We start from the raw sequence: 12,760 nt of genomic DNA, 5'->3' as shown, positions 1-12,760 counted from the left end.
CATCACTTGGCGACTGAGACAACTCAACTATCACATGTTTGGCAGTGCTGAAATTATGGGAAAGGAACACTTTACATCAAAAAATTCAAGATTCTCCATCCTCAGTCAATTGATAAACAGGAACTTATGGAAGGACTATTACTCAAGTGTATTTTAAAGACATATCAGAAGTCAAATAAAAGAAATACCCTATATAGAAATTACATGTTTCTTTTATTTCTCATTGAGTTTATTGGTACTTTTTAGGCATATAGTACAGTTACATTCATCATTGGGATCTTGTACCTTTGTATGATATATCTTGGATCTTATTTTTTCCCCATACCGCTGCCCTCCCTTCACCCACTTCACCCTTTCCTATTTACAAAGACTTTGTTTCCATTTTTTCCTTTCCTCATATTTTTCATTTTCCCTTCTTTCCTTTCCCCTACTGAAATGATTTTTTTTTCTGGCTGAAAAATATATATTTTTTGTATATATGCCATATTAAAGAATGCATTCATTTGTTTGGCAGACACCTAGACAGAGCTTAGCTACTGGAAATTGTGCTGTAACCAAGAGTTATGTGGGTTATTTCTTACGTATACTGACTTTGTGTCCTTTAGGCATGTACCCAAGAGTGTGATTGCTAGATAATGTTATAGTTTTATTTTTAGTTTTTTAAAAAGGAATATGAGGCTACTTGATGACTGCCGCTCACCATTATTTTAATACAGTAAGCAATATATATAGTAAGATAAATTTCTGACTATTATGAAATTATTTCTTGGTTCTACTAAAAAAATAACCCACATTCTGAACAGATTGAGCCTACATGTAAGGAATGAGTTGGGGTCAAGAAAAACATGCAGGCCAATAATTTAGATTACAAAAGTTTGTTTACTCATTAATTCCATCGTCAGCACCTCTCACCACCTCAGGTTTCTAAGAGTCAAGTTTTAGACATCCACAAATCGCGATATTCGAGTACACAGATTTCAACTTATTGTAAAGGCATGGGTCATTTGGAATCCTTAAATGTTCCATTAAGTCTTGCTTAGCTAATTCAAACAAACCAGGTTTTGACTACTTGCCTTATTTGGGTGGGGAAGTTGTTGGTAGTGATGCACTTGTCTTTTCAGGAATTTTGCAAGTAAATTCTGCAGTTTTGTAACTAAAGATATAGACGTAGATTATGATATGGCTGATTTGCAAACATCCACTTTAAACTGTCCAATTAACCACAGCCTCACCTATTTAACTTGAAAGATTATGGCTTCAGGAAAACTTTCAATTTAACTGGAAGTGATTTATTTCTTATGTTGCTCAGAATGATGGCATGGCAGAAACATGGGTTTATCAACCATAGTTTTTGTTTTGATGAATGTTTAAAAACAAAACAAAGAACATTTACAAATATTTTATACACACACACACACACACACACACACAAGCACACACACAAACTCAGAATGGTCCATAAGTATGTGAGGTAAAAATGCGCTCTGATTGAGTTTGACTATAGAAAAATTCCCCAACATTTAGAAGTGGAGGATATATGTCAGGTTATCAAGTGCTCTTCTTTTTATACAGGAGGCAACTACGGAAAGCTTTATTTGTTCAAACTAACCAGTGCTATTGATGCAAAACAAAACCCAACAACTCTCCCAAATACTACTTTCAAAACTAACATATTAAACTTGATTTTCATTAGAATGCAGTTTTTTTCACACTAGTAAATAAAAAAGTAAGTCCCATATTTTATATATGTTATTTGGCTTCATTTTCTGGACAATGATGCCGTTAGTCTCTCCCCATAAAAAGCAACTACAATTCGAAGGCATTTCGTGTTTGGCTCTTTTGCCAGCACCAAGTCAGCCTCATGTGAATCTTTCCACTCCGTGAGAAGCATCAACTCCCCCTACCCTCCGTGGCGTGAATTACTCGTTCAGGGTCAAGATCTCCGGCGAAGCCTCCTGGTTTGTCAGCAGCATCTCTTTTCTTCTTTGATCTGTTATCATCAGACTCACGATCAGATAAAGGTTTTCTTTCCGTACCATCTTTTTCTTTACCAGCTTCCAGAGAACTAAGAAATGCTCCCGTTAACTCTGAACAATCTAGATTTCCTTCGGGTTCCCTCGTATGGTCAGCATCTGCAAATCCCTCCCTCTTGAGGAAATCCTCCACCTTTCCACTCACTGCATGTTGGTCCAGTACCTTTTTTTACCACCATTTCTTCAGGCTCTGCCACCTCGACTTTTTAACATTTCCCATTTTGTTTCTTTCCCATTTTTTGCAATGTACGTAGTTTGGATGCAGACTTGGAGAGCTACTACTCACTGCCTAGTGTGCTCACACTTCTGTGGCATCTTGGCCTACAGTCCTGTAGCTGCACTAGTTTTAGTTTTTTTGGGAATCTATATCCTGGATTCCTGAGGGGAAGTACTAATTAACATTTCCATTCCTGGAATTTTGATCAAGCTTGCCTCCTTCAAGATCAGCTACTGAATCAGTAGAACAATCGGGAGAGGAATACTTATCAAATCATTAGAGTATATTGAATCTCCCAATTGCTGAACATGCAGTATCTTTCTATTTATTTAACATCCTTTTTACTTTCTCTCAATGACATTCCTTAGGACTTTTTGTATGGAATTTTGCCCATCTTTTGTTAGAATTACAATTAGATTTTTGATATTTTATCTTATGCTATGGTAAATGTTGCTGCTTTAAAATTTTTGTCTTCTATTTGCTTACCATTGGCTTAATGAATTTTGGAGGGGCCATCCAGGGGATGGAACCCATACTATTTAAGAACTAACCACCATGCTAACTTCCCAGTTCAAAGGTTTAAGAAATTTAAATAAGTGAGTCAAGAGATGGTTAAGCTCATTATTTGGAACCATTTAGAAAAAAGTGAAGTAGTTAACATTTTTTTCCACTTTAGAATAGTAAAAGTAAAGTCTTTGAGGTGGATATGACTCAGAACAATATTACTCAGGCAAGACTGAAAGCAGGGAGCAGGCATTTCTAATCAGCAGGCCAGGGGCTTTTATTTTGTTGAACCATCTGGCAAGCAGATGGATTTGATGGTCACAATGATTTTTTTGAAAAATAAATTGAGTCAGCAGGCAAAATTGGGAGACTTTAAATAAAAAATAGCCTTCTAAATTTTCTTGAATAATTGGAAATCTACACATTAGACTTCAATTTCTTTATGCCCATGCTAGGCTTAAGCTGAGCTGAGTTGAGCGGAGCACAGGCGCACTTCGTTTCCACTTTTATCACTATCTTTGTGATTTATTGTCTCTAAGAAGTGCACCTGTTTTATTCCAAGCCTAGCTTCATTGTTTTAAAGTTCCCTTTATATCAAAATTCCTTAAAAGCGTCATTGTAAGGAAATGTGTCCACTTTCTTATCTCTTCCTTCTTTCCGGTGGCCTGTCTGCTCTTCTCAAAGCCTTTGGTAACTGAAATATTACTCTCCGGCTATTATTTGCCTTTATTGTACTTAGTCACTTAGCGTAGCGTAGGTATATGTGGGGGATTGGCTCCAGGATGCTCTAAGGTAGCAAAATCTGGGGAAACTCACGTTCCTAATGTACAAGGTGTACTTTGCATATTACATATGTATGGCCTCTTATACATTTGAAATCATCTCTAGATCGCTTATAATACCTAATACCATGTAAATGCTATGTAGATAGTTGCTATATTATATTTCTCAGGGAATAATAGTAAGAAAAGTTTCTGTACATGTTCCATAGAGACGCATTTCTTTTGGAATGTCTTTGATCTGTAATTAGTTGAACCCATGGAAGGAGAGTCCATAGATCTGGAGGGACTATTTTCCCCAAGGTAGACCTTGTCCCTCTTTCAAAACCTCAATCTTGAAATGTTTCCATGATGTGACATCTCACTTTGTTTCCTGTCTACCACACAAACAACTCTAAAGCTTCTTTTCTTTACTTCTTTGCAGTTTCTAAATGCTGTGCTCAGAGCTCTCCTCTCTAGCTATCTTCTCTCCAGGTGAGCTTACCCAGCTCTTGGGCTTTATTTTCTGCTTTAAACACCAGATGCTGGTGATGCCTTAAGTGATACCTTTCTGTTTTGACCTTACTTCTGACCTCTATCTAGATTTGAAAATCCAGCAACTTACTGGACATCTTCATTTGGCATTTGAGAGATAACCTGTCCCACACAGGATTCCCGATCTCTCTCCCTAACCCGTCCTTTCCGTCTTCTGCATCTCAGGAAAAAGGATTATATCTACCTGTGCTCAGGTCAAATAGCTGGATGCAGCTTGAAGTCTATTTCTCTATTAACCATTACCCAATCTATTCATCAGTCCTTTTGTTCTCCCTTCAAAGTACATCCCTGGTTTTTACACCCTTTGCCATTACTTCTGCCCTAGTCTCAATTTCTGGCAACTCTTACCTCCCAAATAGTCTCAAATTCCTCTCTTTCCTTCTCACGAGTCTTTAGCCACACAAGTGCCAGAATGTTTTTAAAAACTGTTTTTAGAGTGAAAGAAAAAAGCTTTCGGTGACTATTTACTACACTGGCATCTATTTGAGTTCACTTGGTCTGCAGTGACAAAATACCTCAGGCTATGTAGTTTATATAAACAACAGAAAATTATTGCTCACAATCCTTAAGGCGGAGGAGTCCAAAATCAAGACAGCACCAGATTTGATGTCTTGTCTCTTGATTTCTGCTTCACAGGTGGAAACGTTTTGCTGTATCCTAGTATGGAAGAAGGGGTAGAAGAAGGCACTGCTCCTATTCAGAGGGATCTGCCCTTCAGACTTAATCACCCCCTGGTACTGTGTGACTGTACTGGGGATTAAGTTTCAATATACAAACTTTGGTATAACATTCAGGCCATAGCAGCGTACAAAAGCCTCATCCTGAAATACTAAGCCCCGTGTGATTGGCCAGCTGCTATCTCACACTTCATTCCACACCACTCCCTCCTGTACCTACCATGCACTGGCCACAGAATTTGCCTTCCTATTCCCAGAAATTCACAACCTTGTTTCTTCCTCAGGATCATTGCATGGGTTCTCTCTGCCCAAAGCCTTTGTTCAGATTCCTGCACAGCTGGCTTCTCATTAATATCCATATCTTGGTTTAAAGGCTGCCTTCTCCTGGAATGTTTTGCTGACCACACTGTCCAAAATGGCCAGCAGTCATTCAGTGTCATTGCCTTCTTTTTTTTTTTCTCCTGCAAATCACTGATCCCTTGTCTTTCCTTTTTGACTTAGTAAATATTCTGTTAACCCTGTCTCCCCATAGAACTTATCTCCAGAAAGGCACCATCTTCACTACATTTACCCGTCTGTCCCCAGTGTCTACAATAATGCCTAATACAGGCCTTGATCAAAGTTGGTTGAATGAATGCATCTAAATGCTGGGGATGAGGATTTACAATGATTCTTGTTGTCCTGTATCAAGATTTTCCTACTCTTGGATTCTTTCTGTTTGCTAACACATGGATTCTTTAAATGATGACATATAGCATTAATTGAAAAAGTAATTAAAATATTCAGTGGCAAATAAAGAAAGTCAGAACATGAAAAGTTTCTGTTATTAGGTTTCACATATATGATCATGCAGTTTAAATTATATTTAAGAGTATTGTGGTACACTGCTAAAAAGGAAAACAGAAGGTACGTTTTCTGTATTAGATATAATTCAGTAATGATTCTAGTGGGGTTAGGATATAACCATCTTCTACTGACTTCTCTAAGAGAACACTTGTAATACTTTATTGCTTATCAAATGAATAATTACACTGAAAAGCAAATTCAATTTATACTCTTCACTGTTATGAAGTCTGGAGAAATATGTGTTTGATTATGCTTGTAGTTTCGGCTTTACTGCTTATAATGAAATTTTCTGTGGATCTCAGAATTTTATGCATATCTGCATTAATGGTCAAAAAGAACTCAATTTTACCTCTCCTAAGCATTCCAGTGAGAATATTTTTCAAAAATAAATAACCATATTGAGATATTACCAGAAATACATTATCCATTTGTGTATGCATTAAAATACAGGGCAAACCGCATAGCAAATGCTGTAAGTCATGGTGATTTATTTGTATTAAACCTTAGAAGTCAGAGAATTTTTCTCCTTCTGTTAGTCTTACCCAACCTGTAACTTTTTGTCCACAGGTGGAGATTTTCCTTTCCATTACACACTTTCTGGAGATTTGAGTATGCACTTGCACTTGCCGAGGACATTTAGATAAGCTGCCATACCTCAGCCAAAGGCTCTTTCCCATTTGTGTGTGCAGATCTTTAAATAGAGTTCATAAATCTCTTTTGCATCTTTTAGCATTGCTGAAAGAGTGTGACAAGGTCCACTCATTGTAGGGAGTAAACACACACACACACACAAAAAGACTATGAGGACCATAACTAGGTTAGGTGGCTACTTACTGGCTGTAAAATTCTTTGAGCTACTTTATACGGAAGATTAATTATAGCATTGCCTAATCACATGAGTATCAGAGCCCAGCTGTCTGGGAGTGAGAGCTAGAGGAATATTAGTCATCGCTAAATGAAATCTGATATCTAGGGAAGAAAAATTCTCTCTTTCCACTCTCATCCCTCCACCTATGCTTTCAATCCTGATGATTCTTACTCTCCAGTATTGTCAGGCTTTCCCCTGCTCCTGGATTCTTTCCCACTGCCGACTAATGAGCTCAAATAGCCATGTGAGTGGGACTGAGAACGCATGGCACTAAGCCAACAATTAATTAATTGAACACATATTTATTGAGCATCAGTTGGAGATAATTCTAGGCCTTGCAGACACATGGGTAGACCAGACAGCCCAGACTCCTGATCTCAGGAAATTTACATTCTAGGGTGAAGGAGGCTGGTTGTGGAGAAGACAATAAACAGAGTGTGAATGAGGCAGTGTCCAGCACTGTCAGCGACTAAAGCAGCACAGGGTGACCCCTCTAGTTTAGTCTGGAGCTAGGTACAGAAGTATGATAAAATCCACTAAGCCTGTCCTCTCCTACACCTTCCATTCTCTGTAGCATCTCTATCTTCTCTGTCCAATCAGAACCAAGTTCCCGGGAAGTATGGCGTGATCCATGAGAAGCCAAGTTCTTGCCACCCACTCCTTCCATTACTCTTTGCAGTCTGGCATCACTGAAACACTGCCAAGGTTTCCTCACAGTTATAATTAATCTTGCCTTTTGTGTCCAGGCACTATTCTAAGCATGATTCCTTTTACAAACTGACATTAAAAACAACATAAAAATCTCACAATTATTTAACCGAAGCTCTTTGAATTATTTGCATTCCCTTCATGCAATACTTATTGAAAGGTAAACAAGAGTTTAACAAGGCAGGTATGACTGCTTATGTGGTACAGAAACATTTTAAGCTTTTTTTTAGAGACAGGATCTTGTTATATAGTTCAGGCTGGTCTTGAACTCACTATGTAGCAGAGGCTGGCCTCAAACATGCAGTGAGCCTCCTGCTTCAGCCTCCAAAGTTCCGAGATCACAGGTGTTCACCACCATTACCAGATGGCACAGTAAATACCACTTGCCCAAGGCCCACAGCTAGTGAGTGGAAGAAAGTACAGCTTTACCATTGCCCATGCTGCTTTTCAGACTTCATCATTTTCCAGGAAGCATGGACCTGGAATGTGCCCAAACTCCCAGAGCTAGCCCATAACCCTTTGAGTCTTTTCTGAAAATTCCCACCCAGACTTTGCCTTGTGACTTTTTGCTTCCACTGTTGTCTACACACACGTCTTTCACATACCCTGCTCCCTTCTGCTAATGTCAGCTACTCATGCTGAGCCTTCCCCTGCAGGGCTGCGGGCACCTCCAGGGTGGGGTTACCCCATGACAGACCCACCGCCCTTGATGCCCTGGGAAGGTTATTTTTGAAGGTCACACTTCCCTCAACATGATGGCATTGCTTCCATCATGTATTCCAAATGAATACTAGTGATCAGAGGACAGTGAGGTGGACTGTGGAAACGTCCCGTTACCATGCCGCATACACATGTAGTCCTGCCAGGTTAAAAATATCAAAGAGATAGTACTATAATGCACAGAAAGGAGAATGGATTTGTGTGTCTTAGTTACATCACTATATTTTCGAAAAGGAAAAACTTACACTTGCCAATTGGTCTGCCATAGAAATGAATAGCATATTATAATTTCTGTTTTCTTGGCTTTATGCACATTTTTCAATGACTATGAAAGTTATTCTTGCCACATATTTTCATTCACTACATGAATAACATAATTTCTCAGTCTATCTTCACTTTCAGTTGATTAAGGAACACATAATTTTTTTTGCAAACTTTCACATAAAACAACAGATATATGGAATAAAAATCTGAACATAAGTTTGGCTGAAATTCATAAAAATCCCAGTTCACAACAGATTGTAAATTTGTTTATTTGTAATCAATTCTAGCAGCCTTCAAATGAATCTGCTGTAAAAAAAAATTAAAAACAAATACTCCATGTAATTCAGAGTGAGTTGACTCTTTTTCATCCGTACAATGCCTGGGTTACCATTTAAAATCTCAGATCTTCTGTATAAGTGCAGGAATCTGTGGTTCCAAAGGTTTGGAGACACCACGACAGTAGCACAGCCAAATAACTCCAAACCACTACACACTGACAATAAAAACAAAACAAAAACCTAGCAATTATTTAACTGGAAGTTCTTGGAATATCTTCCATACATAATACAATACTTATTGAAAGGCAGGAGATTAAAAACCTTAGACTATGAATTATATACATACATATATATATATTCAATAAGTATTGTATATATATAATTATATGATTATATGATATATAATTATATTCAATAAGTATTGTATATATATTATATGATATATAATTATCATATAATTATATATAATTAAGTCAACAGTTACTTCAGCAGGTTTGAACTTAAGCCAATATGAGATTGTTTAGAATTACCAATGCAGAGCATTAATATAAAAGCAACAGATTTGTGTTGGTTCGTTATTATTTTAATATTCTCTGTAGGGAATGCTCCCAACACCTTTTCCTGGTATGCTCTGGGGCACATTTTGCTTATATTTCTGTTCCTAGGTCTGGCCTTCCTCTGCAGCATTCTGACTAGGTGGACACTTGCCTTGAAGGTCTTTTATCTCCTTGGCTTCCTTGACAGAACTTCCCTGACTCTCCTCCCACATGTCTGGCCAACGTCAGGGACCCTCTTCCCTCAGGGATCTCCTTTCCCTGAACTCATATTTTACCTTGGTGTCTAAAACCACCCTTGCACAGAGACTCTCCAATTTCTGATCATGACCCTGGCTTTTTCCCCTGATATGGTATCAAGCACATTTTATAGTCTGGTGGGATTCCCAAAAGTCTGTATTATAATCAAAGGATTGTAGGAATGGTTAAATCTAAAGTGTTAAGCACCTTGAAACATACTCAAAATATGTATTCACCAACATAATCAATGGTACTATGTGCACAATTCTAGAACCGATCCTATCAGTCCTTCCCCAACAGTTAATAACTTCCTCAGAAGCATCCTGGCTTAGATGTGGGTCGTCCCCTAAAAGTTTATGTGTCTGGAAGCTTGTTCCCTAGTGTGTGCCTTGTTGGTAGCTCCTTTAGGTGGGGCTAGTGGAAGGGCTTTAGGTCGCTGGGGACAGTACTCGCAGAAGAGATCAACACATTCCCACTAGCTTGAACTACTGGCGGCGCACGCACAACTGTCCTATTGGGCATCATGGGAGAGTCCTACAGGGTGGTACTGTCGTGCATGTACCACTGGTGGTCAAGACCCCAAGTGGGACAGTCGTGGACGTGCAGCCGTATCATGAATGTGTTAAGGAAGTTCTCATGAGACCTTTGTGTGCTCTCGAGAGCAAACTATTATAAGGACAGTTCAAATCCCTGAATCCTCTCTCAGGCTTCATGTTTTGTGATGTGATCTCTTCTCTCACACGTGCTTCTACTGTTGTGATGGAATCTGCTGTGAGGTCCTCATCAGACCTGAGCTAATGCTCTTACCTTGTCCTTAAATTCCCAGAAATGTGAACTAAATTTCTTTTCTTTATAAAGTTACTTAGCCTTAGATATTGTGTTATAGCAATGAAAACCAGGTTAATAAAACCCTCAACACAGCATTCCTGGTCATCACCACAAATTGTTCAGAATTATTATAAGAGAAGAAAACTAATTGCCACTCCTAACATGATCATTTCATCCTATGACTCTTCCTAGGCACAAAATCTAAATTTTAGCATCAACAAGGTAGCCCAACTTTAATTTATGATTGTAATTCAAGCTATTCTGGGGATAATGATTTCATTGTTCTAAAGCATAGGACTGTTTGTACCAAATGTAAGAGAAAAATATTATCATCTCAGAGGTACAGAAGAAAGAATGGCAGGCTTCAATGCCAGGCATATGCTAGGGACTGAGGACAAAAAGATCCATAAGACCAAGCTCCACTGTGGAGGACATGTGGGGAGAACCCAGCGAAAGAACACGAATGAGATGAAATGGCCAATTTTATCAGTGTGGTTCCAGTAGGAAACAGTAGGGAGCGGGGAGGACAACAGAAGAGACCTCAAGTGGGATTATATGCTGGCGGACTAGTTGTCGCAGGGCTGCAGCTTCCTTGTCTGGAAAATGAAGGCTGAATAGCTTAGTGCTAAAGAAGGCAGGCTCCTCCACCTCCTAGTTGTGTGGCTTTGGGACTCTGAGCCTTATTTCTAATCTGTAAAAGGAGGATAATAATGAAACTTTTCTTGCAGGGCTACTGCAAAGAACGAATGAATTAATCTAGGTGAAAGGTTTAGAGAGTGCCTAGTTCACAAAAAGGGCTCACAAGGCCATTGATGTTACCTCTTAATTCTTTCTGAGGCTAAGTCCAAGCATCTGTTGTTTCGTGGGGACGTCTAACAGTGTCATGCAGAAACAAAGATTTTCCTTGAGATGAGTGACCTCCAGCTGAATTCACATCATGTGTGCCCGTGACTTTGTTGCGTTTGGCTGTGCACGCTGACACCCTTCCTTTTCTTTTCTCTCTGGTGCAGCTGCTAGAGGAATACACTGGTTGGGATTCACTGTAGGACAGCAGGGCTTCAGATTTAAGCACATTAATCATGTGTAGGTCCTGGAACAGGTGCGTGGGGGGCTCTGTGGCTGTGTATGAATGCTGTGCAGGGTAGGAAAAGAGGCAAGAAGATAAGGGTATAGATCTTAGTTATTCCATATGTCTTGTATCATAGTACAAATAAATCTCTGGTGGGAGGGAATAAAGGAAAGGCCAAATCTCATAGAAAAACAAAAAGAAAGAAAATTGGCTACGGATAGTACAGAGAAAAAAATGTAGGACTAAAAAATATTCCCTCTGAGACAAAAGAATAAAAATGTGTTTCTGATTAACACCCAGTGAAAACAGCCAAAGCAGAAAGCCAAAGTAGATATCCCATGAAGGCCTTGGGGGAGGAGCCTGATATCAAGCCACTAGGATTGATTTGAGCACAGTCTCTACTTTACTTTGAATGGATTAGCTGTTCTGTGCTGGGAAGCATGCAGGAGGACAAATCAAAGATGGGTTAGCACTATGCTGCCTTATGGGCAAATGGCAGGCAGAGAAAATGGAGTGAAGGGAAGGGAAAAAGAGACTCCTAGCAAGGGGATGCCCATTTGCTTCAGGGGAGGAGTGAGCGGACTGCCTGGCCTTTGAGTCTTTCCTGTAGGAGACCAGACGGAAATTGGGCTAAGACTTCAAATTACTCTAAGTAGGAAGATCATAGAAACTGAAGCTTTATGCTGTGAAATCAACTCTTCCACCCACATTCAGAGTCAGCCTTGCAGTTTCTTTTGAAATATATATTATTATCTGTCTTTTAGTGAACAAACATAGGCGTGTTCACAAAACGCAGCCGAAGTCATTTGCACAATGTGAGTGCAGTCATTGGGTCATATTTGAAACTTTGCTGTCCTCTCTTTTTAAATGGAGACAAATGAGAAAATACTTCAGCGATCATTTACATGAGAAGATTCTCATTTTACCTTCAGATATTTTATTTATTTTTTTACCTTTATGCCTGCTCTTTTATCTACACACTCAAAAATGAGATTGTACATATGTCAAAACAGAGAGTGACTTAACGTGCCCAAAAGGAAAGGACAAGGGATTTCATTAGATTTCTGTATTAGTATGAAAGAACCTAGCCATGGTGATGAGTGTAAATTTACATCAATACCTGTGTTTTTTAACTTTATATTTGTCTGTGCTTCCCTATGTGAGCAGATGTTAATACGCACTAATTGCACTGATGCCAGAGAGCATTGGAGGGGCCTTTAGGGACTGACTTATTCTATCCTTGCAACAAGCTCAGTAAGTAACCCTGCTTTACACATGAGGAAACTGAGGCATGGGTAGATTAACAGATCCAAATTAATTGCACAGCTACCAAGTGAAGAGGCAAGGTCCAATTCAGGCGTTTTGCCTAACTCCTATTTTCCACTCTTAATAACTATGCCAAACTTCGTATGCCTTTTTATTTTGTCTCTTTAACAGATGTAGTTCTACAGTTGCAGAAATACCCCTCAGGGAAGCTGGCCTCAATATTTGGTGTGGGATGGGGACAGATAGGCACCAATACAGACATCTTGGTGGATCTCTACTTTCAGGCCCCTGAGGGTAATCCCTGAAGCTACTCTTCAAACTAAAGTGAAAATGTCTTTTTATGTTTCTGCTTAAGTCACTTCTCAAAGGGAATTC

The 12,760-nt window shown here is 39.1% G+C and overlaps 1 pseudogene; it reads right to left on the bottom strand.

Annotated features, from left to right (window-relative positions):
* Positions 1-1,749: 1,749 nt before the first annotated feature.
* LOC109118154 lies at positions 1,750-2,275 on the bottom strand (annotated as a pseudogene).
* Positions 2,276-12,760: the final 10,485 nt, after the last annotated feature.

Source organism: Fukomys damarensis, unplaced genomic scaffold (assembly GCF_012274545.1).
Source record: "Fukomys damarensis isolate Sample0158 unplaced genomic scaffold, DMR_v1.0_HiC HiC_scaffold_3, whole genome shotgun sequence".
NCBI lineage: Eukaryota > Metazoa > Chordata > Mammalia > Rodentia > Bathyergidae > Fukomys > Fukomys damarensis.
The sequence above is the reverse complement of the archived record's forward strand: the minus strand, read 5'-3'. Positions and strand labels throughout refer to the sequence as shown.